A 27,728-nucleotide genomic window follows, 5' to 3' on the forward strand; every position below is an offset into this window, starting at 1 on the left:
CGCGCCCCAACAAAGGATCCTGCATGCCGCAGTGAAGATCCCACGTGCCGCAACTAAGACAGGATGCAGCCAAAAATAAAATAAATATTTTTTAAAAAGGTCAAAATTTATGAAATTGTACACTTTAAAATACGTGCAGTTTATTTTTATTTATTTTTTTGGCTGCGTTGGGTCTTCGTTGCTGCGCTCTGGCTTTCTCTAGTTGCGGTGAGCGGGGGATAGTCTTCATTGAGGTGTGCGGGTTTCTCACTGTGGTGGCTTCTCTTGTTGCGAAGCACAGGCTCTAGGCACAAGGGCTTCAGTAGTTGTGGCACACGGGCTCAGTATTTGCGGCACACACGCCCTGGAGTGCATGAGCTTAGTAGTTGTGGCTCACAGGCTCTCGAGCACAGGCTCAGTAGTTGTGGCACATGGGCTTAGTTGCTCCGCAGCATGTGGGATCTTCTAGGACCAGGGATTGAGCCCGTGTCCCCTGAATTGGCAGGTAGATTCTTAACCACTGCACCACCAGGGAGGTCCATGTGCAGTTTATTATGTGTCAATTATACTGCAGTAAGCTGATTAGAAAGTCTTTTAGGAGAAAATACAAGATACTATTTTTAAGACCCAAACGTAGTTGGGATTTTGAACTGAAGACATAAAACACAAACAATGAAAAAAAAAAAGACATTTTTTTAAATCCTTCTTTTCTTCAAAAGACACCATAAACAAAGTAAAAGATAGGACTCCATGCTTCCACTGCATGCACAGCTTGCGGGATCCCAGTTCCCCCACCAGGGATTGAACCCAGGCCACGGCAGTGAAAACACCAAATCCTAACCACCAGACCACAAGGGAACTCCCTGCAATTAATTTTTTTGAGTACTTAGGATTTTTGTTATTTCAACTGTTTAAAAAACAACAAAAACAAAATGGAAAAAGATCTTTCCAAAATGATTGGATATTTACCTAAGGAAATTATTCTCACATAAAATCTCTAGAAGAACATCATTAACAACAAGAAAAAGTTACTGTGGCCAATAACACTGAAAATGTTCCTCTTTTTATAGCAAAACCCAGGCCATGGCAGTGACAGTGCTGAACCCTAACCACTAGACCACCAGGGAGCTCCCTGCAATTTTTTTAAAAAATATTTATTTTTATATTTATTTATTTGGCTGCACTGGGTCTTAGTTGTGGCATGCTGGATCTTCGTTGCCACGTGCCAGATCTTTAGTTGCGGCATGTGGGCTATGTTAGTTGCAGCATGCGGGGTCTACTTCCCTGACCAGGGATTGAACCTGGGCCCCCTGCATTGGGAGTGCAGAGTCTTAACCACTGGACCACCAGGGATTTTTGAATATTGATCTTGTATCCTGCAATCCTGCTCTACTCACTTGCTAGTCCTAATAGTTTTTTTTTTTTTTGATTCCATCAGATTTTTTACATTGAAGATCATTTAATCTGTAAATAACAACAGATTTTACTTCTTCCATTCCAATACGGATTCCTTTTATTCCATTTTCTTGCCCATTGCCTTAGCTAGAACCTCCATTACAATGTTGAATAGAAGTGGTGAGATCAGACATCCTTGTCTTGTTCTCATCTTAGGGGTAAAGCATTCCGTTTTTTTCTATTGAGTGTGATATTACCTGTAGGTTTTTGTAGATGCCTTTTATCAGGTTGAGGCAAGGGACATGAAAGAACTTGCTAGGGTAATGGAAATGTTCTGTGTCTTGATATGCATTTGTCAAAAATGATTCAATGGGGCATCTAAGATATGAGCACTTCACTGTTCTGGGTACACAGCAAAATTCTAGGCCAAGGGGATTCTCAGGATGAGAAAATTACTTTTGTACTTGGAGTTCTTCCTGCCCCAAGTTTGGGACTGTTCCACCCGCTCACTGTTGTCCAAGGTTCTGCTGCTCTCCCCTTCTTTGTTCAGAGTTGCTCTAGCCAATTTTGAGGCTACCTGCACCCAGACCAGTTGCTTGTCCCCAGCGTGCTCACCTGTGAAGGGGTCACCTCCTTGAAATGCATCAAGGCTTCCTTGCTCCCAACCCCTCTTTGGTAGTGTACCACAGGAGAGTATAATTTTTGAACTTTGTTTTACTCATTGTTACATTGGGAGCTATGGTTGTTCATGCACTCCTACGTGTTCATTGGAAACAAGTTCGATGTTGTCATTTTCTTTAAAGCTACCTCTGTGATTAAAATGTAGTCAGGGGGAGAATCACAGGTGAGGGCCCCAGTAAGCTGTTAAGGATCTGAATCTTAAATTCTGGATAAAATGGGAAGACACAGGAACTTTCTCCACAGAGGCTGGCATGACAGGAGTTACGTTTCAGCAGGAATTCTACCTGCTGTTTGAAGAAGAAACAGGTAAACAAATCTTTGCAAACTCTGATAAATGGTGTGATGAAGGATCAGCTAGGTCTGGTTGGTCATGAATGTCCTTTCTAAAGTGATGTTTAAGCCCAGACCAGAAGGATGGGTCTCAGCTTCCCAGAGGTTATGCTGGGTGGACTGTGGTTCCAGATGGAGGGAAAAACGTTTGCAGGCACCTTGACAAGATTCCAGGAACCAGAACAGGGCCAGTGCAAGCCAAGCAGGGTGAACACCTGGGACAGTGCTATGGTGGGAGCATTCAGAGGCAGGCAGAAACCAGACACAGGCTGAGAAGTTACTTATTCTGGGAACTGTGCTGAATAAGTAAGCTGCATGTGTATCAAATGGTACACATTCACTGTAAACAAAATCGCTTAGGAAAAGGTAGAGCAAACATTGCTTAAAAGTCCCATCACCCATAGATAATGAATGTCAACGTGTGGGTGACATTCTTCCACAGAGTTCCCCTGAGATTTATGGTTTCACAGAGTTGGGATCATCCAGGTTGTTATGAACCTAATTTTGTCTCCCAACAATATGCCATTTAATTTCTGCACCATAGTTACTTAAACATTCTCCTATTGGTGAGCATTTCTTAGTTTGCTGTTACAAACCGTGCTATAACAAAGGTCCTATGCCCGTGTGCGTTCATAACTGGGCAGTTATTTCCGCGGGTGAGACTGCTGAATCAACTCATGAGCATACTTTACATATGGACACTACTAACCTGACCACCCTATAAAGAGGGTGCACCCATATAACCATCCATGGGTGCTGAATAATAGGGTCCATTTCCCTACTAGTTTTGCCTACATCCAACACAGTCTTTTAAAATCCTTGCCAGTCTTTACCTGTCAGTTAGTCTCCTGGGACTGAATTTTCTGCAGTCTAAACAGAACTTCCTTACTAGGATTTTTGTATTAAATGAGGTTACTTAGACTGAATGCTTGGGATACTGCCTACCTCATAACAGGTTCCCAAGTATATACTTTTATCATTTTTATTTATATCTCTTTGATTATTGATGAGCTCATACACTTTTCCATGTATTTATTGTCCATATGTGCTCCTTTTGTGAACTGCCTGCTCATACATAAGGACTGGTGAGCAACCTTGCCTTGGTCCTTCCTGAATGGAAAAGGAACGGCTCTAGGTCAGGGATTGGCAAAGCTTTTCTGGCATTTTGGCTTTTCAGGCCATGCGACCTCTTTCACAGCTACTCTACCTCATAAAGCAGCTACCGACAACATGGAAATGAGTGGGTACATGCTATGTTCCAACAAAACTTTACTTACAAAAACACATGGCCCAGATTTGGCCTGTGGCCCTAGTTTGCCAACCTCAGCTCTAGTGCCACCATTAAGCCTGATATCATCGTATTATAAAAATACATTTTCTGTTACCAGGGTTTTTTTCCCCTGAAATAATAAATATTAAATTTTATCAGCTTTTTTCATGAATCATTGAGATGACTTGTTTTTCTCCACTGCTTTATTAAAATGGAGCATGGTAGTTGTATATTTCCTAATGCAAGGTACCCGTTTACTGCAGTGATTGTTCTTAAATCCAGGTATACTCACTGTAATGTCTGATCTGGAACTTTTGCATTAATATTCCTGAGAGATATTGGCCTTTTTCTTTCTTTGAGCTTTGACAGACTGGTATCACAAAAGAGGTAGCATTCAACTTTCTATATGTTCTGGAATAGTTGTATATCAAAGAGTTTTCTATTTCTTGAAGGTGGAAATAATTCAGTGGTAAAATAGCTTGGGCTTGAAATTTTGTGGAGTAATTCCCTGAGAACTTTTTCAATTTATTCTGAAATGTTTAGTGTATTAGGTTTTCTGTGTCTTCTTCAGTCAATATTATGTTTTCCTAGAAAACTGTCTTTTTCATCTAAGTTTATCAGGTGTGTTAACACAAAAATGTACAAATCTTATGATATAATTTTCTCTATGTTTATTTCCCTTTTCATTCCCAATGGTGCAAATCTGTGTGTTATTTTTCTTGACCGTGTTAGTTTGGAATTTATAGTTTGTTTTTCTCAGAATCATCTTTTACCATGTATTTTCTCCTTTTATCACTATTACATCCTTGTTTCTGCCTTGATTAGAAATATTTTTTTTCTAATTTCTTGTGTTTAGCACTAAATTTATTTCCATTTCTTCTTGTTTTTGCTACTTTAGTGCACCCATTTCTAATGATTCAGACTGACATTTGAGCTTCTTTCTCCTCCTTGTATTTTTATTTGTTGTAAAACTGTACCAATTTTTAGAGAAACATAAAAAGGCACAGTATTCCCAGACTCTTATTAAATTAGCTATGTTCATTTCTGTTTTCTTCTAAGCCCTTGTCCAGATGCACACATAGGACAACACAGCCACAACAATTCTGCACTTCTCAGTACACATTACAGGTGCTTTCCATATTTCTACACAGTGTTCATAATAACAGTTTATGGTGACTTCCTGAAACAAATTAGAAGTACCCTAACTTTCTAGCATTGGAGAACAAAGAAGTAAATAATAGCACTCTGGCTCTTTGAAATAGTACATTCAGTCTTTGAGTCAAATATCATCAACCTATTCTGACTTCTCAGCAACGGCCTTTCCCACACTGGTTGATTGTATTAACTAGTATTATTGACGGGAGTTTTGATTTCACTAATTATTTTTCATTGGCAATTTACCCAGGTATCAAATACCACCCAGTCTCAGCCCTTCTCTGGAAATGGTTAAAAAAGACAAAATCTACATATACTTGTATAGCTTTTGTGAATTAAAGTGCAATGTGTAATTTCCTCCCCCTGGTATGAGTTCTTTGGTGCCCAATAAAGTTAGAACCTTGATTGAAAGCTTTCCCACACTGATGACATTCATACGGTTTCTCTCCAGTGTGTGTTCTCTTATGTTTAGTGAAGGATAAATGAAAACTGTAAGTTTTCCCACATTCATTACATTTGTAGGGTTTCTCTCCAGTATGTGTTCTCTTGTGCACATTAAGATTACACCGTCCACTGAAGGATTTTCTACATTCATCACATTTATAGGGATTCTCTCTAGTATGAGTTCTCTGATGTACATTAAGGTGAGAATTTTGGCTAGAAGATTTTCCACATTTATTACATTTATAAGGTTTCTCACCAGTGTGAATTCTCTGGTGCAAAATGAGGTGAACACTCTGCCAGAAAGATTTCCCACATTCATTACATTCATAGGCTTTTTCTCTACTGAGATTTCTTAGATGATGAGAAAGAGATGAAAGCTTCTTAAAGGCTTTCCAACATTCATTACATTCATAGGATTTCTCCTTACTATGAGTTCTCATGAACTGAGAGAGGTGTGACCTATGGGTAAAGAAATCCCCACTTTCCTTATATCCGTAACATTTTTCTCCAGTATTAATTATCTCATGTGTAGAAAAGTATATGCTCTGGTTGGTATATTTACCATGCTCATTCAACTTACACAATTTTTCCAGGACTTTTCCACATGGATTGCCTTTACAAGGTTTCTTTTCTACCAAGATTTCCTGATGATTCTGTAAAACAAAATTATACTGTAAACTGTGAACTCCTGAGTCAGTTTGATGAAAATGTTCTTTGATAAGAAATCTCTGTGAAGAAACAAAGTCGGAATTGAAGCTGCATTTCCCCACAACTTCAGCATTTTCCCAATCCCCATCCGGGGTCACTAGTTGCCCTTGTTCATATTCCACTGGCCCCACACTAACACTGTACATCTTCTGCTTTTCTGATTCATTCTCAGATTTCCAGTCATCTGCTACGGTAGAACGCCAGGAATCACCCATTGTGTATCTTTCCAGGTTCATGCTGCTGGGTAATCCGTCACCAGAAATGGCCTCTGTTGATGGTGACTCTTGGCTTTTAGGTCTGTTCTTCCATGCTGGAAGGAAATGAAAAACAGGTGCTTGGGAAAAAACTCCTAGAGTGAGAATGATGAGATAAAAGCAACAAGATGTGCACAATACAAGTAGATGTTTTTAAATATCAACTAAGGGAACAGATGGAACTTTGAGAAGAGAACCCACAAAATGTACACACAGAACAAGAGGAATCCACAGGAAGACTGATCAGCTAAAAAAGTCATCAGCAAAACAGGGGGAGAAGACACATTAGGGGAAACATCATGGAATAAGCAGACATCCCAAACATAAAATATTCTGAACAGCCACCCCTCTTTAATGCTTAGATATCTCCAAATTCTGATCCATCTCCCTAGTTAGGTCCATTCCTCCTGTAACTGACATCATATTAACCTTCCTAACAAACAAGTTTCACAATGTCAAGAGAATACCTCTTTAGACCCAGTCCTCCCGAGCACTCAGAATCAGGGTCAAACTACCACAGCTCTCCTTGTTCCTTTTTCTGCTGGGTTTCTTTAGTTCTCCCTGTAAGTGACCATTTCCCCCATTAACACACAGTTCCTGTCTGAGGACCTGCCTTTGATCCCCAAGGTCTCAGGTGACAGCAACCCTTCCCTTTCTTCTCATCATTCAGGTCACAACTCCCAGGTCACCTCCTCTAAGAGACCCTCTCTGACCTCCCCTCCTATACGGGTTCCTCCTCATTTTCCAGCTCACTGTCCTGTTTTATCTGCTGCTCAGCACTGGTTAGCGCTATTTAACATCACCTTGTTCTTTTGGTCCTTTATTGTCTGCTCTTCCCCAGACACCAGCACAGCACTGGTAGCTCTGTGGGTGCCTGGGACATGTCTGTGAGGTGGACAGAGTGTACACAATTGTGCTCCTGCCAGGTGGGGAGGCCCTACATTCCTGTCCATAGGGAGGAGGATATGGAACTGACTGTGAGGAGGGCTTTGCAGAGTCAAGCAGAGCAAAGGAGGGGACCCAGAAACCTGCAGTGGGTTTCTCCATGAGTCCTTAGCTGGACCCTAACTGCAAATGTATCGGAAAAGGCTCTCAAAGACCTGGCAAAGAACAGCTGCTAGGGTTCTGAGCAGAGGTTTCAGGAGTTACACAGTGTTGGGAGGCATTAGAGTTCTGACCCAGCTTGGGCAAAAGAACTTCAGTAAGCACCCAAGGCATTCAGCTGAAACCCCAGAAAGCTACATCCCAGAAGGAAAGACCATGCCCAAGAATAAGGGCTACCTCCAAGGATTAAGCAAAATCAAAGTAACTCTACCTTAATCAATCCTAAACCAAGCCTCATCAGGATTAGGGTGATTTGTAATTATTTAACCACCTACCAAAACAAAATTCACACTCTTTAGTAGAAGACAACAATCTATAGTCCCTACAATGTATCATCCACAGTGTCCAGTATACAAAAAAATGACTAGAATCAGGAAATGTAAGAATCAGGAAAATGTGACACATAATCAAGAAAAAAAACTCAACAAAAATAGATATCCCAAACATTAGAAGTAGCAGGAAAAGATTTTAAAATAACTATTATAAACATGATAAATAATTTCATGGAAAAAAAAGAAGAAAAGAACCAAAAAAATTATAGAACTAAATAAAAATATAATATCTGACGTAAACCATGAATGCACTTAACGGCAGACTGGACACAGTAGAAGAAAGGATTGTGAACTAAGGCAGGTAAGTGGAAACTTTATGATGATACAAAGGAAGAGAAAAGAATGTAAAAACAGAGCATCTAACACAGGATTAACGTGTAACGTGTAATGTTACAGCAGAGAGACAGAAAGCAGCAGAAGGCATATTTGAAGAGAAGTGGGAGAGAGTTTTCCTAGATTGATTACAGGCACCATCCTATAGATCCAACAAGCTCAGCAAACTCCAAACAGAATCATTTCAAAGAAGACCTCACCTAAAACATCACAATCTGTTGAAAACCAAATAAAAAGTAAAAATCTTAAAAGTAATCAGAAGAAAACAACAGATTATATTCATGGAACAACAAGAAGAAAAACAGCTGACTTCCCACAAGAAACAATGGAAACAAGGAAACAAAAGACAAACATCTTTAAAGCTGAAAGAAAAAACCTAAAATTTTATATCCAAGAAAAAAATCCAAAATGAAGGCTTAATAAAGACATTTTTAGGCTCGCGTGCGCATACACACACACACACAAAGTGGAGAGAATTTTTCACCATCTGAGCATATCACAAGAAATACTACAGCATGTTTTGTTGTTGTTTTTACATAGAGTAGTTTATTCCCTATCGCTCTACAGTCATAAGAAATGATATAACAATAAAACTGAAAGGTAACTAACATAATCCTGATGATGAAACTCAATAACAAAGCAGGTACCTGAAACTGAACATTGTTTAACAAAATGGAGGAAAAGCCACGAGCTGATGTTGTCTTTTAACCCTTGACCCTCTGTCTTTTCACTACTGCATTCAGCCAATATTCCTTAATAGTACTGGCTTCTATCAACTGCCTGCATAATCTGGGTTTTAGAAGATTACATGTCTAACCAGAAGCCTCTCCCCTTCCACCATTATCCTTCATAACAGCAGGAGTATAGGTATGTACATTTATTTCCTGGCAAATGTTCTATCCCTAAGGTCTGAAATTTATAACATTAGCTTTTAAATTTTATCATTATCTTTCAAAAACTATTCTTCTGGTTGTTAAATCAATTATCATCGATGTTAATTTTTTATCTACAGGTTATTTCTGTTGCTAATACTCTATGGTGATAGTAAAGCAACCTCAGAACTCTAGCATAAGGTTACCCTCTGAGAGTTAATCTAGTAAAATTAACAAATAATGACTGAGACTCATCATCTGTATAAATAAGCAAAGTGTCAATTATTGTAAATGTCTGCCTCAATCTCAACCAGGGTAACGGCAGTCTGATCTTGGGGAGAAATTACTGATACATGATGTTAAGTAAGAAAGCTAGAACCAAATCAGTACAAGAAAGATCATAATAACAGAAGTAACTTGGATGGTGGTATTTGCAAAGCACTGAAATCTGGCATGTTACATCTGTTAGATATGTAACCTGATATATAACAAATATTTACTGAGTTAAGTAATCTGAACTGAGAATAAAGAAGCCAGATATGGTGATAATGTAGTCCTTACCCTAATAGATGTTTACTGTTCAAGGGCAACAACCTGCAGAGAAAATCTTATGATTCTGACGTTTGACATCATATATTTTATCATGTCATTACATACTTCAATGTATGCTAAATACAGCTAGTAAAGTCATTCTAAATGACAGTCTCTGGGGGAAAGATATACATGAAAACCAGATTTCCATTTTACCCCCTCCCCACTTAATTTCCATTTTTTTAATGTAACTTTTTTGTTGAGCTCGTATTAAACACTTAACCAAAACAGAATCAAAAAAGTGAAAGGTCACAGGCAGTGTGGGTTTAAACTTTAAAGCACCGAACTCAGAGACACAGGAACTGAACCATCAGTTCTAATCTCATTAACTTTTTCCCTGTAGATGCTCTCTGCTCCCTTAAAAACAGTTCATGAACTGCACCTCCCTCCCAGAGAGAAGTGAGACACATGTGGGAGCCTCATCCAGGCTGGAATGACAGAAGAAGCAGCCAAGACTTTAGAATGATGACAGACTCATCTGAAATCTCCTCCGGGTACAGCATGTTTTTTAGCCTGAAAGGAAACCATCAAAGATAGAAGCCTGGATCTGCAGAAAGGAATGAAGAGCAACCCCAAAACTAATTAACTAGGAAAAAAATATTGTACAAAATTACTTTTAAATTCCTTTAAAATGCTGGTGACCGTATAATGCAAGAATAACAACAATGCATAATGGACTTATATAATATGTAAAAGTGATATATACGACAACAGGGAAAACTGCAATTATACTAATATATAAGTTCTTACATTAAGTCGCATAATATTAATTCCAGGTAGATTATTATAAGATAAAATTTGTATTGTTAACCCTAGAGCAAATAAAACATAAGATTATACAATATTACAAAGACATAAAGCTAAGAAGAAATAAAAGGAGATGAAATGGAATAAATACCCAATTAATCCAAAATAAGGCAACATGGAAAAACAAAGGTACAAAGACCAGATGAGACAAACAGAATAACAACGTGGCAGACATAAACCCAAACATATCAGTAATTATATAATAAATACAAATTTACTGAACAAATTAAGAAATAAGACTGCCAAAATGGATTACAAACAAAACCCAATTAAATGCTGTTTACAAGAGACTCACTTTAACATTTCAACAGGTGAGTTGAAAGTAAAAATAAAGAAAAAGACAGGTGGGACTTCCCTAGTGGTCCAGTGGCTAAGGCTCTGTGCTCCCAATGCAGGGGGCCTGGGTTCGATCCCTGGTCAGGGAACTAGATCCCACATGCAATCTTCGCATGTGGCAATGAAGATCCTGCGTGTGGCAACTAAGACCCGGTGCAGCCAAGTAAATTAAATTAAAAAAATTTTTTTTAAAGTGTATGTTCGAGTCAGCTCTACCCACCACCAGAGCCTCCCATCAAGCCTCTTAGATAGCCTCAACCACCAGAGGGCAGACAACAGAAGCAAGAAAAACTACAATCCTGCAGCCTGTGGACCAAAAACCACAGTTACAGAAAGATAGACAAGATGAAAAGGCAGAGGGCTATGTACCAGATGAAGGAACAAGAAAAAACCCCAGAAAAACAACTAAATGAAGTGGAGATAGGCAACCTTCCAGAAAAAGAATTCAGAATAATGATAGTGAAGATGATCCAGGACCCCGGAATAAGAATGGAGGCAAAGATTGAGAAGATGCAAGAAATGATTAACAAAGACCTAGAAGAATTAAAGAACAAACAAACAGAGATGACCAATACAATAACTGAAATGAAAAATACACTAGAAGGAATCAATAGCAGAATAACTGAGGCAGAAGAACGGATAAGTGACCTGGAAGACAGAATGGTGGAATTCACTGCTGCAGAACAGACTAAAGAAAAAAGAATGAAAAGAAATGAAGACAGCCTAAGAGACCTCTGGGACAACATTAAACGCAACAACATTCGCATTATAGGGGTCCCAGAAGGAGAAGAGAGAGAGAAAGGACCAGAGAAAATATTTGAAGAGATTATAGTCGAAAACTTCCCTAACATGGGAAAGGAAATAGCCACCCAAGTCCAGGAAGCGCAGAGAGTCCCATACAGAATAAACCCAAGGAGAAACATGCCGAGACACATAGTAATCAAAGTGGCAAAAATTAAAGACAAAGAAAAATTATTGAAAGCAGCAAGGGAAAAACGACAAATAACATACAAGGGAACTCCCATAAGGTTAACAGCTGATTTCTCAGCAGAAACTCTGCAAGCCAGAAGGGAGTGGCATGATATACTTAAAGTGATGAAAGGGAAGAACCTACAACCAAGATTACTCTACCCGGCAAGGATCTCATTTAGATTTGATGGAGAAATCAAAAGCTTTACAGACAAGCAAAAGCTAAGAGAATTCAGCACCACCAAACCAGCTCTACAACAAATGCTAAAGGAACTTCTCTAAGTGGGAAACACAAGAGAAGAAAAGGACCTACAAAAACAAACCCAAAACAATTAAGAAAATGGTCATAGGAACATATCGATAATTACCTTAAACGTGAATGGATTAAATGCCCCAACCAAAAGACATAGACTGGCTGAATGGATACAAAAACAAGACCCATATATATGCTGTCTACAAGAGACCCACTTTAGACCTAGGGACACATACAGACTGAAAGTGAGGGGATGGAAAAAGATATTCCATGCAAATGGAAATCAAAGCTGGAGTAGCTATACTCATATCAGATAAAATAGACTTTAAAATAAGGAATGTTACAAGAGACAAGGAAGGACACTACATAATGATCCAGGGATCAATCCAAGAAGAAGATATAACAATTATAAATATATATGCACCCAACATAGGAGCACCTCAATACATAAGGCAACTGCTAACAGCTATAAAAGAGGAAATCGACAGTAACACAATAATAGTGGGGGACTTTAACACTTCACTTACACCAATGGACAGATCATCCAAAATGAAAATAAATAAGGAAACAGAAGCTTTAAATGACACAATAGACCAGATAGATTTAATTGATATATATAGGACATTCCATCCAAAAACAGCAGATTACACGTTCTTCTCAAGTGCGCATGGAACATTCTCCAGGATAGATCACATCTTGGGTCACAAATCAAGCCTCAGTAAATTTAAGAAAATTGAAATCATATCAAGCATCTTTTCTGACCACAACGCTATGAGATTAGAAATGAATTACAGGGAAAAAACGGTAAAAAAGACAAACACATGGAGGCTGAACAATACGTTACTAAATAACCAAGAGATCACTGAAGAAATCAAAGAGGAAATAAAAAAATACCTAGAGACAAATGACAATGAAAACACGACGACCCAAAACCTATGGGATGCAGCAAAAGCGGTTCTAAGAGGGAAGTTTATACAAGCCTACCTCAAGAAACAAGAAAAATCTCAAGTAAACAATCTAACCTTACACCTAAAGAAACTAGAGAAAGAAGAACAAACAAAACCCAAAGTTAGCAGAAGGAAAGAAATCATAAAGATCAGAGCAGAAATAAATGAAATAGAAACAAAGAAAACAATAGCAAAGATCAATAAAACTAAAAGTTGGTTCTTTGAGAAGATAAACAAAATTGATAAGCCATTAGCCAGACTCATCAAGAAAAAGAGGGAGAGGACTCAAATCAATAAAATCAGAAATGAAAAAGGAGAAGTTACAACAGACACCGCAGAAATACAAAGCATCCTAAGAGACTACTACAAGCAACTTTATGCCAATAAAATGGACAACCTGGAAGAAATGGACAAATTCTTAGAAAGGTATAACCTTCCAAGACTGAATCAGGAAGAAATAGAAAATATGAACAGACCAATCACAAGTAATGAAATTGAAACTGTGATTAAAAATCTTCCAACAAACAAAAGTCCAGGACCAGATGGCTTCACAGGTGAATTCTATCAAACATTTAGAGAAGAGCTAACACCCATCCTTCTCAAACTCTTCCAAAAAATTGCAGAGGAAGGAACACTCCCAAACTCATTCTATGAGGCCACCATCACCCTGATACCAAAACCAGACAAAGACACTACAAAAAAAGAAAATTATAGACCAATATCACTGATGAATATAGATGCAAAAATCCTCAACAAAATACTAGCAAACAGAATCCAACAACACATTAAAAGGATCATTAAAAAAAAAAAAAAAAAAAAGTGTATGTTCAATAGGAAGACCAAACAATCTGCCATGTCATTAAGCCCAGTAACATAGCTTCAAAATACATGAAGCAAAAATTGGTAAAAAATATTCAGAGATACAAACTACTATGTATAAAATAGATAAGCAACAGGATATATTGCACAGCACAGGGAAATACAGTCATTGTTTTGTAATAACTTTAAATGGAATATAATCTATAATACTGAATCACTATGTTGTACACCTGAAACTAATATAACATTGTAAGTCAACTATACTTCAATAAAAAAATAAAGTTATGCTAGCTTCATAAAAACTTTTTTTAAGTTTTCATCACAAGAAATAAAAAATTATAGCTATGTAGTGATAGATTTTATCTAAACTTATTGTGGTAAATATTTCAAAATACATACATGGATCAAATCATAATGTTGTACAGCTTAATGTAATACAATTTTACATGTCAATTATATCTCAATAAAACTAGAAAAAGAAAAAAGAATTGATTAAAAAAATATAAAGAAATCCAGTAATGGTTGGAGATTTTAACACTCTTCTGTCAGTAGCTGATGGAACAAGCAAACAAGAAAATCCATGAGAATAAATTGTGCAACACAACAAAGCAGCTCAACTTAATTGACATTTATCAAGCACTGTGCCTAACAAGAGCAGAATACACATTCACGGGCTTCCCTGGTGGCGCAGTGGTTGAGAATCTGCCTGCCAATGCAGGGGACACGGGTTCGAGCCCTGGTCTGGGAAGATCCCACATGCCGCGGAGCAACTGGGCCCGTGAGCCACAACTACTGAGCCTGCGCGTCTGGAGCTTGTGCTCCGCAACAAGAGAGGCCGCGATAGTGAGAGGCCCGCGCATCGCGATGAAGAGTGGCCCCTGCTTGCCACAACTGGAGAAGGCCCTCGCACAGAGACGAAGACCCAACACAGCCAAAAAAAAAAAAAAAAAGAATACACATTCACTAAAATAGATCATATGCTGTCTCATACAGACATTTCTCAATAAATTTAAAAGGACTGGATACATACAGAATATGTTATTTGACCACAATGGAATTAATCTGGCCATCAATAATAAAAATCTCCTCATATTTAGAAATTAAACAGTGTATTTTCCAGATCAAAGAAGAAATCAGTTTCATATATTCAAAGAACTGACCGCCAATGAAAATATAACATATGAAAATGTGCAGGATGCAGTTAAAATCGACTTAAAGGAAAATGTGTAGCTATAAATGCAAGCATCAGAAAGGAAGGATTAAAATTAATGACCCAGGGACTTCCTGGTCCAGTGGTAAAGAATCTGCCTTGCAATACAGGGGACACGGGTTCGATCCCTGTTCAGGGAACTAAGATCCCACATGCCACAAGGCTGCTAAGCCCACATGCCACAACTACTGAACTCACGCGCCTCAACTAGAGCCCACATGCCACCAACTACAGAGCCCTGGAACATGTGCGCCACAACTAGAGAAGAGAAAACCCTCACACCACAACTAGAGAGAAGCCCGAGTACCACAACGAAGAGCCCGGGCCACAAGGAAAGATCCCGCATGCCTCAACATAGATCCCACGTGCCACAACTAAGACCCGATGCAGCCAAAAATAGATAAAATAGATAAATAGATAATAAATACATCTTAAAAAAAAATTAATGACCTAAGCTTCTATCTCAAAAAACCAGGGAAAAGGAAAGCAAATTAAACCAAGAAAAAGGAACAAAATAGTCAAGTGGGGAAACCAACAGAACAAAGGTAAAAAAAATACAACCATGACAATACATGCATGTAGAGTATTTGATAAAATATAATGCCCATTCATGATAAAAACTCAGCAAACCAGGAATAGAGTGCCCTCAATCAGACTGCCCTCAATCAGATAAAGGGCATCAGATCACATTTAATGGTGAAATACGGAATGCTATTTCTTGGTATCATGAACAAGGCAAGTATGTCCATTCTCACTTTTATTCAAGATTGTACTGGATAATCTAAAGTAACAGATATCATATAACAATGGTTGTCACCTCTGGGGGTACTAACTGGAGAGGGACATAAAGGAAATATATGGGGAGATGAAAATATTCTATGTGTGGATTAGAGTATGGGTTACATAAATATACAGTTCTAAAACTTTACTGGACTGTACTCTTAAGGACAGCATGTCTCACTGTTAAGTACCAGAGATCCTAGTCAGTATAGTTAACATTAAATAAGGAAAACATAAAGGCTGGAAAGGAAGAAGTAAAGCAATTTTTTTTTTTTTTTTGTATATGACATGATTGTGTAAGAAATCCAAGGAAACTAACAAATTTCTAGAACATGTAAATGATTTTAGCAAGTTCACAGTGATGAAATAAAATTTATATTTTAAGGCAGGACAAGAAAAAATTAAACATAAAATTCTCTGTGTTTGTTTGGGCCTTCTCCCTCCCTCCCTAATGTGCAGCGTCAATCTGCATTACACATTAACCAGAGCTCCTCAAAGATGGGAGTGCCTGCTCGACGGTAAAGATCAATTTTTTTCCCTTTCTTCTGACTCTAGCAACGTAACTTCTTAAAAGAACAGCATTCTTGGGACTTCCCTGGCGGTCCAGTGGTTAAGACTCCACACTTCAAATGCAGGAGGCGCAGGTTCGATCTCTGGTTGGGGAACTAGGGTCTCACATGCCGCGCAGCGCGGCGAAGAAAAAAAAAAAGGACAGCATTCTTCCCCAACTCTGTAGGGGTCATAGTGACTTGTTGCTCGCTTTGTACGTGCTTACCTGGACTATCTTTGGAGAACTTTATATAAGTATTTTGATGTACCACCCTCCTACTCTCAATAGGAGGATTCCCACCACTATCAGGATTCATGCCTAAATGAATGATCATTCAAGAAATAACAAAAAACAATACTATTATCCTACCCACACTCAGCTACCACAGCACTGCTCAACCTGTACTTCTACATACAACTCACGTACTCCACAGCACTGATCTTATTCCCCTCTACAAACAACATGAAGATAAAATGACAATTCAACTCTACAAAACAAATAATCCTTTTACCAACCATAATCGCAGTATCCACAATACTTCTACCTCTCACACCAATACTGTCAATCCTAGAATAGGAATTTAGGTTAAACCAGACCAAGAGCCTTCAAAAAGCCCTAAGCAAGTACAATTTACTTAATTCCTGCCTAATAAAGATTGTAAGACTATATCTTACATCAATTGAATGCAAATCAAACACTTTAATTAAGCTAAATCCTCACTAGATGGGAGGGATACATCTCCCACGAACTTTTAGTTAACAGCTAAATACCCTAATCAACTGGCTTCAATCTACCTCTCCAGCCGCGAGAAAAAAAAGGTGGGAGAAGTCCCGGCAGGGTTGAAGCTTCTTCCTTGAATTTGCAATTCAAAATGATCAATTCACCACGGGACTCAGCAAAAAGAGGACTTAACCTCTGTCTTTAGATTTACAGTCTAACGCCTGCTCGGCCATTTTACCTATGTTCATAAATTGCTGATTATTCTCAACCAACCACAAAGACATTGGTACTTTATACTTACTATTTGACGCTTGAGCCGGAATGGTAGGCACTGGCCTAAGCTTATTAATTCGCGCTGAACTAGGCCAACCCAGAACACTGCTCGGAGATGACCAAATTTACAACGTGGTAGTAACGGCCCACGCATTTGTAATAATTTTCTTTATAGTTATACCCATTATAATTGGCGGGTTTGGAAACTGGCTAGTACCCTTAATAATTGGGGCGCCCAATATGGCTTTTCCCCGTATAAACAATATGAGTTTCTGATTACTCCTTCCTTCTTTCCTATTATTACTAGCATCATCAATAGTTGAAGCCGGTGCGGGTACAGGTTGAATTGTATATCCACCCTTAGCTGGAAACTTAGCACACGCAGGAGCTTCAGTTGACCTTACTATTTTTTCTCTACATTTAGCTGGCGTATTCTCAATTCTTGGGGCTATTAATTTTATCACTACTATCATCAACATAAAACCACCCGCTATAACCCAGTACCAAACACCACTATTCATATGATCAGTACTAATCACAGCAGTATTGCTTCTACTATCCTTACCTGTCCTAGCAGCCAGAATCACCATGCTATTAACTGATCGAAACCTGAACACAACTTTCTTCGATCCTGCAGGAGGAGGAGACCAAACCTTATATCAACATCTATTTTGATTCTTTGGACACCCTGAAGTATACATTTTAATCCCACCTGGATTTGGAATGATCTCACACATTGTAACCTACTACTCAGGTAAAAAAAGAGCCTTTCGGGTATATGAGTATGGTATGAGCTATAATATCAATCGGGTTCTTAGAGTTTATCATATGGGCCCATCAAATATTCACAGTAGGTACAGACGTTGATATGCGAGCATACTCTACATCAGCCACTATAATTATTGCTATTCCTACAGGGGTAAAAGTATTTAGCTGATTGGCAACACTCCATGGAGGCAATATTAAATGGTCCCCGGCCATGAGGTGAGCCTTAGGTTTCATCTTCCTTTTCACAGTCGGCGGACTAACAGGTACTGTCCTAGCTAATTCATCATTAGACATTGTCTTTCATGATACCTACTATGTAGTCACACACTTTCACTATGTGCTCTCAATGGGAGCTGTTTTTGCTATCATAGGAGGATTTGTACACTGATTTCCACTACTCTCAGGATATCCACTCAACATGAGCAAAAATTCACCTCGTGATCATATTCGTGGGTGTCAACATAACCTTCTTCCCACAACATTTTCTAGGCTTATCTGGCATGCCTCGACGATACTCCGACTATCCAGACGCCTATACAACATGAAATACTATTTCATCAATAGGCTCATTCATCTCATTAACAGTGGTCATACTGATAGTCTTCATTATCTGAGAAGTATTCACATCCAAAGGAGAAGTATTAACAGTAGAACTTACTACTACAAATTTAGAGTGGTTAAATGGATGTCCTCCACCATACCATACATTTGAATAGCCAACCTACGTTAATCTAAAGTAGCCAAGAAAGGAAGGAATTGAACCCTCTTTTATTGGTTTCAAGCCAACATCATAGCCGCTATGTCTTTCTTCATGAACGAGGTATTAGTAAAATTTTACATGTGTCGAAGTTAAGTCACAAGTGAAAATCTTGTATACTCTCCGGCATATCCCTTCCAACTAGGTTTTCAAGACGTAAAATCACCCATGATAGAAGAATTGCTACATTTTCAAGACCACACACTGATAACTGTTTTCCTAATTAGCTCCTTAGTTCTCTATATTATTACGCTAATACTTACAACTAAGCTAACACATACTAGCACAATAGATACACAAGAAGTAGAAGCTATCTGGACTATCCTAGCGGCTATTATCTTAATCTTAATTGCCCTGCCATCATTACGAATCCTTTACATAATAGATGAAATCAACAATCCATCTCTTACTGTAAAAACTATAGGCCACCAATGATACTGAAGCTATGAATATACTGACTACGAAGACCTAAATTTTGATTCCTATATAAACCCAACACCAGACCTAAAACCAGAAGAGCTACAACTGCTAGAAGTAGATAACTGAGTAGTTTTACCTATAGAGATAACAATCCAAATACTAATCTCCTCCGAAGATGTATTACACTCATGGGCCGTACCCTCCTTATGCCTAAAGACAGACGCAATCCCAGGGCACCTAAACCAAACAACCCTAATATCAACACGACCAGGCTTGTATTACGGACAGTGTTCAGAGATCTGTGGGTCAAACCATAGCTTCATGCCAACTGTCCTTGAGCTAGTGCCCCTAAAATACTTTGAAAAATGATCCACATCTATGCTATAAACTCATTAAGAAGGTAGATTAGCGTTAACCTTTTAAATTAAAGACTGAGAGCTAAAGTTCTCCTTGATAGCATGACACAACTAGATATATCAACATGATTTACTACTATTTCATCTATATTTCTAACATTATTTATTATATTTCAACTAAAAATCTCAAAACACATCTACTACCCCAACCCAAAATCAGCACTCACTAAAGTGCAAAAACAACCTGCCCCTTGAGAAACAGTATGAACGAAAATCTATTTGCCCCTTTCGTAACCCCAATAATAGGCCTCCTTGTAGTCGTTCTAATCATTATATTCCCAAGTATTTTATTTCCAACATCAAAAGGACTAATTAATAATTGCATAATTTCCCTTCAATGACTAATTCAACTCACATCAAAACAAATAATAGGTATCCATAATCATAAAGGACAAACCTGATCACTAATACTAATATCACTCGTTCTAGTTATTGGCTCAACCAATCTCCTCGGACTATTACCCCACTCATTTACCCCCACCACACAGCTCTCAATGAATGTGGGAATGGCCATCCCTCTATGAGCCGGTGCCATCATTACAGGTTTCCGTAATAAAACAAAAGCATCCCTAGCCCACTTCTTACCACAAGGCACACCCACCCTCCTTATCCCTATGCTAGAAATTATCGAAACTATCAGCCTATTCATCCAACCAGTAGCACTGGCTGTACGACTAACAGCCAATATTACAGCAGGCCACTTACTAATACATCTAATCGAAGAGACAACCCTAGTGCTAATAAGCACCAGCACATTCACGGCTCTCATTACATTTATCATTCTCGCCCTACTCCCATCCTCGAATTCGCTGTTGCTATAATTCAAGCCTATGTATTCACCCTCTTAGTAAGCTTATACCTGTATGACAACACATAGTGACCCACCAAACCCACACGTATCACATAGTAAATACTAGTCCTTGACCCCTCACAGGAGCTCTTTCAGCACTTCTCATATGATTCCACTTCAACTCAATAGTTCTACTAATACTGGGCCTACTAACTAATATTCTAACAATATATCAATGATGACGAGACGTCATTCGAGAAAGCACTTTCCAAGGCCACCACACACCAACCATCCAAAAGGGACTTTGAGACGGAATAATCTTATGTATCATATCAGAAGTCCTATCTTTTACCAGCTTTTTTTGAGCCTTCTACCACTCAAGCCTTGCCCCTACCCCTGAATTAGGCGGGTGCTGGCCACCCCTTAGGCATTCACCCCTTAAACCCCCTAGAAGTACCACTCCTCAACACTTCTGTGCTATTGGCCTCTGGCGTATCCATTACCTGAGCCCATCACAGCCGTATAGAAGGAAATCGTAAGCACATACTTCAAGCCCTTCTTATTACAATCGCCCTCGGTGTTTATTTTACACTCCTACAAGCATCAGAGTATTACGAAGCCCATTTACAATCTCAGATGGAGTCTACGGATCAACTTTCTTCATAGCCACAGGATTCCACGGACTACATGTAATTATTGGGTCTACTTTCTTTATTGTTTGTTTCCTACGCCAATTAAAATTCCACTTCACATCCAACCACCACTTCGGCTTCGAAGCTGCTGCTTGATACTGACGTTTTGTAGATGTTGTATGACTCTTTATGTATCTATCTACTGATGAGGCTCATAGTCCTTTTAGCATTAATTAGTACAACTGACTTCCAATCAGCTAGTTTAGGTACACCCCGAAAAAGAACAATAAACCTAATACTGAGCCTATTAACAAACACAATACTAGCCTCATTACTCGTACTTATCGCCTTCTGACTTCCTCAACTAAACACAGAAAAAACAAGCCCCTACGAATGCAGATTTGACCCTATAGGATCCGCCCGCCTACCCTTTTCCATAAAATTTTTCCTAGTAGCGATCACCTTCCTCCTTTTCGACCTAGACAACCTAAAAACAATACTTACCATAGCCCTACTTTTAATCTCATTATTAGCAGTTAGCCTGGCCTACGAATGAACTCAAAGGGGATTGGAATGAGCTGAATATGGTATTTAGTTTAAAATAAAACAAGTGATTTCGACTCATTAGATTATGGTTAAACTCATAATTACCAAGTGTCCTTAGTACATATAAACATTATCATAGCTTTCACTATATCCCTCATAGGGTCACTAATATATCGGTCTCACCTAATATCCTCACTACTATGCCTAGAGAGCATGATATTGTCACTATTCATCCTAGCAGCCCTGACAACCTTAAACTCACATTTCACCTTAGCCAGCAATAATACCAATCATCTTACTGGTATTCGCGGCCTGCGAAGCAGCCCTCGGATTAGCCTTATTAGTAATAGTATCAAACACATATGGAACCGATTACATACAAAACCTCAATCTTCTCCAATGCTAAAATTTATCATCCCCACAATCATACTAATACCACTAACTTGGCTATCAAAAAGTAATATAATCTGAATTAACTCCACAACCCACAGCCTACTAATTAGTCTCACAAGCCTACTTCTTCTTAACCAATTCAACGACAATAGCCTCAACTTCTCATTAACATTCTTCTCTGACTCCCTCTCCCCACCATTACTAATCCTAACAATATGACTCTTTCCCCTAATACTAATAGCCAGCCAATCTTACCTACTCAAAGAGCCACTAATCCGAAAAAAGCTATACATCACAATACTAATCATGTTACAAACATTCCCAATCATAACATTCACCACCACAGAACTATTTTACATTATATTTGAAGCCACACTAGCTCCTACCCTCATTATCATTACCTGTTGAGGTAACCAAAGAGAGCAACTTAATGCAGGACTCTATTTTTTATTCTGCACACTAGTTGGATCACTCCCGTTACTAGTGGCACTAACATATATACAAAACATCATAGGCTCTCTAAATTTCCTAGTACTTCAATATTGAGCTCAACCACTATTCAACTCCTGATCCAACGTCTTTATATGATTGCCCTGCATGATAGCCTTTATAGTAAAAATACCCCTGTACGGCCTCCACCTTTGACTACCGAAATCACATGTAGAAGCTCCTATCGCAGGCTCTATGGTCCTGCAGCCATACTACTAAAACTCAGGGGCTATGGCATGCTACGAATCACATCAATACTCAACCCCCTAACAGAGTTCATAGTATACCCTTTCCTTATGCTTTCCTTATGGGGAATAATCATAACCAGTTCTATTTGTCTATGTCAAACAGACCTAAAATCACTCACTGCCTACTCCTCAGTCAGCCACATGGCACTTGTTATTGCAGCTATCCTCATTCAAACCCCTTGAAGCTACACAGGGGCTACCGCCCTAATAATCACCCACGGCCTCACATCGTCTATACTATTTTGCCTAGCAAACTCAAATTACGAACGAATCCATAGCCGAAATATAATCCTAGCCCGAGGCCTACAAATTCTTCTCCCACTAATAGCCACTTGATGATTACTAGCAAGCCTGACAAACCTGGCCCTACCCCCTACTATTAACCTAACTGGAGAACTGTTCGTAGTTATATCAACTTTCTCATGATCAAACCTCACTATTATCCTAATAGGAACCAATATTGTAATTATATCCCTATACTCTACGTATATACTAATCACAACACAGCACGGCAAATGTACGCACCACATCAGTAATATTACACCCTCCTTCACACGAGAAAACGCCCTTATAGCTCTCCATATCCTGCCACTTCTACTCCTGTCACTAAATCCTAAAATCATCTTGGGCCCCCTATACTGTAAATATAGTTTAAAAAAAACACTAGATTGTGAATCTAGCAACAGAAGACTAAAACTTCTTATTTACCGAGAAAGTACTGCAAAAACTGCTAATTCATGCCCCCATGCCTAATAGTATGGTTTTTTTCAAACTTTTAAAGGATGGTAGTTATCCATTGGTCTTAGGAACCAAAAAACTGGTGCAACTCCAAATAAAAGTAATAAACCTGTTCTCTTCTTTTGCCCTAATCACATTACTAGTACTAATTATTCCAATCATGATAACTAGTACAAACTCCTACAAAAGTGATAAATACCCATATGTAAAAAGTACCGTCTCATGTGCTTTCGTTACCAGTCTAATCCCAACAATAATATTTCTTCATACAGGCCAAGAAATAATCATTTCAAACTGACACTGAATCACTGTCCAAACCCTTAAATTGACACTCTGCTTCAAAATAGATTATTTCTCAATTATGTTCGTACCAGTGGCATTGTCTACCACACGATCCATCATAGAGTTCTCAATATGATACATACATTCAGATCCTTATATCAACCAATTCTTCAAATACCTACTTCTCTTCCTCATTACTATACTAATTCTTGCTACAGCCAACAACCTCTTCCAACTTTTTATTGGGTGAGAGGGGGTAGGAATCATATCTTTCCTACTCATCGGGTGATGATATGGAAGAACAGACGCAAACACACTGCTCTCCAAGCAATCTTACATAACCACATCAGAGATATCGGATTCATTATATCAATAGCATGATTTCTGTCCAACTCAAATGCATGAGACCTACAACAAATTTTTATACTCGACCTAAACTCTCTAAACCTCCCCCTCACAGGACTCGTACTAGCTGCAGCCGGAAAATCAGCCTAATTTGGACTTCACCCCTGACTCCCTTCAGCAATAGATGGTCCTACCCCAGTATCAGCCTTACTCCACTCAAGCACAATGGTCATAGCAGGAATTTTCCTACTTATCGGATTTTACCCTTTAACAGAAAACAACAAACTCATTCAAACAATAACATTATGCCTAGGAGCTCTTACCACCCTATTCACAGCTATATGCGCTCTCTTCCAAAACGACATTAAAAACAATTATCGCTTTCTCTACCTCAAGCCAATTAGGTCTGATGATGGTAACAATCGGTATCAACCAACCCCATCGAGCATTCTTACATATATGCACACATGCTTTCTTTAAAGCCATACTATTCATGTGCTCTGGATCCATTATCCACAACCTAAACAACGAGCAAGACATTCGAAAAATAGGAGGCCTATTCAAAACCTTGCCCTTCTTTGCAACAGCCCTTATCACTGGGTGTCTGGCACTGACAGGAATGTCTTTTCTCACTGGTTTTTACTCTAAAGACCTAATCATCGAAACCGCCACCACGTCTTATACCAAGGCCTGAGCCCTATTAATAACTCTAATCGCTACCTCCCTCACAGCCATCTATAGCACTCGCATCATCTTCTTCACACTACTGGGACAACCCACTTCTCTCCCTCAGCTCCTATCAATGAAAACAATCCCCTCCTAGTTAATTCTATCAAACACCTACTAATCGGAAGTATCTTTGCTGGATTCATCATCTCCAACAACATTCCCCCAACAACCATCCCCCTAATAACCATACCTTTGCACTTAAAACTAACTGCCCTCATAGTAACAGCTCGGGTTTTGTACTAGCATTCGAAACCAACCTTAACACACAAAACTCAAAATATACTTACCCTCAAACTCCTTTAAATTCTCTACTCTCCTAGGATACCATCATACACGGCCTACCTCCCCATCTAAACCTATTAATGAGCCAAAAATTAGCAACCTCCCTCCTAGACTTAATCTGACTAGAAACTATCTTACCAAAGACTACAGCCTTCATTCAACTAAAATCCTCCACACTAATCTCAAACCAAAAAGACCTTATTAAACTATACTTTCTATCATTTCTCATCACCATCACCCTTAGTATACTCTTATTTAATTACCCCGAGTAATCTCCATAATAACCACAACACCAATAAATAATGACCAACCAGTAACAATCACCAACCAAGTACCATAACTATGTAATGCCGCAATCCCCATAGCCTCCTCACTAAAAAACCCAGAGTCACCAGTATCATAAATAACCTAATCCCCCAACCCATTAAACTTAAACACAATTTCCACATCCTCATCCTTCAAAATACAAAACACCATTAAAAACTCTACTATTAACCCTAAAAGAAATGCCCCCAATACAACCTTATTAGAAACCCAAACCTCAGGATATTGTTCAGTGGCTATAGCCGTTGTATAACCAAACACAACTAATATGGGGAATACTAGTATGTAATGTAATCATTGATATTACATAATACATATATATTATTGATCGTACATAGTACATTAAGTTAAATCAGTTTAAATCAACATGCTTGGAATCCCGTCCATTAAACCACGAGCTTAATCACCAGGCCGCGTGAAACCATCAACCCGCTCGGCAGGTGTCCCTCTTCTCACTCCGGCCCATAACTTGTGGGGGTTTCTACTGAACTTTATCAGACACCTGGTTCTTACTTCAGGGCCATCTCACCTAAAATCACCCACTCTTTCCCCTTAAATAAGACATCTCAATGGGTTAATGACTAATCAGCCCATGCGCACATATAACTGCGATTTCATACATTTGGTATTTTTTATTTTGGGGGGGGGGAAGTGCTTAGACTCAGCTATGACCTTAAAAGGTCTTAACACAGTCAAGCAAATTGTAGCTGGACCTGGATGTATTTATTAATTGGCCAGAGCAACCTGCGTTGTACAATCAGTTAGTGGTCACAGGACATAGCACTTTACTATTCCCCGCCCCGGCTTAAAATATTTATCCATCACAATAAATCAACCTCAACCCCCTCCCTATCATACCAATGAGCTACTTAGATATTCACCACCCACATAGACAGAAATCCCCCTAGATTCACCAGCCATTTTATCAAAAATTTAATACTAAATCTGACATAAGCCACATAATACAACCGTACAAACACCACCTATGTGCAACAAGTTAATGTAGCTTAAACATTTCCTAAAGCAAGACACTGAAAATGTCTAGATGGGCTCACTAGCCCCATAAACGTAACGGTTTGGTCCCAGTCTTTCTATTAGTTTTTAATAGAATTACACATGCAAGTATCCGCACTCCGGTGAGAATGCCCTCTAAATCACTAAGACTAAAAGGAGCAGGTATCAAGCATGCTACACCAGCAGCTCACAACACCTTGCTTAACCACACCCCCACGGGAGACAGCAGTGATAAAAATTAAGCCATAAACGAAAGTTTGACTAAGCCATATTAATCAGGTTTGGTAAATATCGTGCCAGCCACCGCGGTCATACGATTGACCCAAATTAATAGAACTACGGCGTAAAGCGTGTTAAAGAACCATACAAGATAAAGGTAAACGTTAATTAAGCTGTAAAAAGCCATAATTAAAATAAAAATAAACTACGAAAGTGACTTTAACATATTCTGATCACACGATAGCTAAGACCCAAACTGGGATTAGATACCCCACTATGCTTAGCCCTAAACCCAAATAATCATAAGAACTAGACTATTCGCCAGAGTACTACTAGCAACAGCCTAAAACTCCAAGGCCTTGGCGGTGCTTCACAGCCCTCTAGAGGAGCCTGCTCTATAACCGATGAACCCGACAAACCTCAGCAGCCCTGGCTACTCCAGTCTATATGCCGCCATCTTCAGCAAACCCTAAAAAGGAGCAAAGGTAAGCACAATTATAACACCTAAAAATGTTAGGTCAAGGTGTGACCTATGGGGTGGAAAGAAATAGGCTACATTTTCTACACCAAGAACACCCTTTATCCACACGAAAGTTTTTATGAAACCTAAAAACTAAAGGAGGATTTAGTAGTAAATTAAGAATAGAGCGCTTAATTGAATAAGGCCAAGAAGCACGGGCGGTGTGTGCGTGCACACACCGCCCGTCACCCTCCTCAAGTGCCATGACAAAGCCACATTCATTAACACATGCTAAACAATTATACGAGAGGAGATAAGTCGTAACAAGGTAAGCATACTGGAAAGTGTGCTTGGATAAAACAAGGCATAGCTTAAATAAAGCACCTAGTTTACACCTAGAAGATTTCATAAGCTATGTATGTCTTGAACTAAACCTAGCCCACACCTTTCCCACCATAGTAACACAAGCTAGTCAAATAAAACATTCACCAGACATCTAAAGTATAGGAGATAGAAATTTAGACACTGATGGCGCTATAGAAAAAGTACTGTAAGGGAATGATGAAAGAAATACTAAAAGTAATAAAAAGCAAAGCTTACCCCTTGTACCTTTTGCATAATGACTTAACTAGCAACAACTTAACAAAGAGAACTTAAGCTAAACTACCCGAAACCAGACGAGCTACTTATGAACAGTTACTAGAACAAACTCATCTATGTGGCAAAATAGTGAGAAGATTTATAAGTAGAGGTGACAAGCCTAA

The 27,728-nt window shown here is 38.8% G+C and overlaps 1 protein-coding gene and 1 non-coding gene across 2 annotated transcripts in view; both read right to left on the reverse strand.

Annotated features, from left to right (window-relative positions):
• Window positions 1-27,728, reverse strand: part of ZNF606 (zinc finger protein 606) — a 58,089-nt gene that overhangs the window by 23,604 nt on the left and 6,757 nt on the right. The window contains 1 exon segment of the mRNA XM_068527259.1: window positions 5,835-6,272. The gene's annotated coding sequence lies outside the window, so the exon portion shown is untranslated.
• Window positions 1,260-1,332, reverse strand: TRNAG-CCC (transfer RNA glycine (anticodon CCC)). Its single transcript has one exon. It is a non-coding gene; the product is annotated as a tRNA-Gly (tRNA).

The sequence above is a fragment of the Eschrichtius robustus genome, chromosome 19 (assembly GCF_028021215.1).
Source record: "Eschrichtius robustus isolate mEscRob2 chromosome 19, mEscRob2.pri, whole genome shotgun sequence".
Classification (NCBI taxonomy): Eukaryota; Metazoa; Chordata; class Mammalia; order Artiodactyla; family Eschrichtiidae; genus Eschrichtius; species Eschrichtius robustus.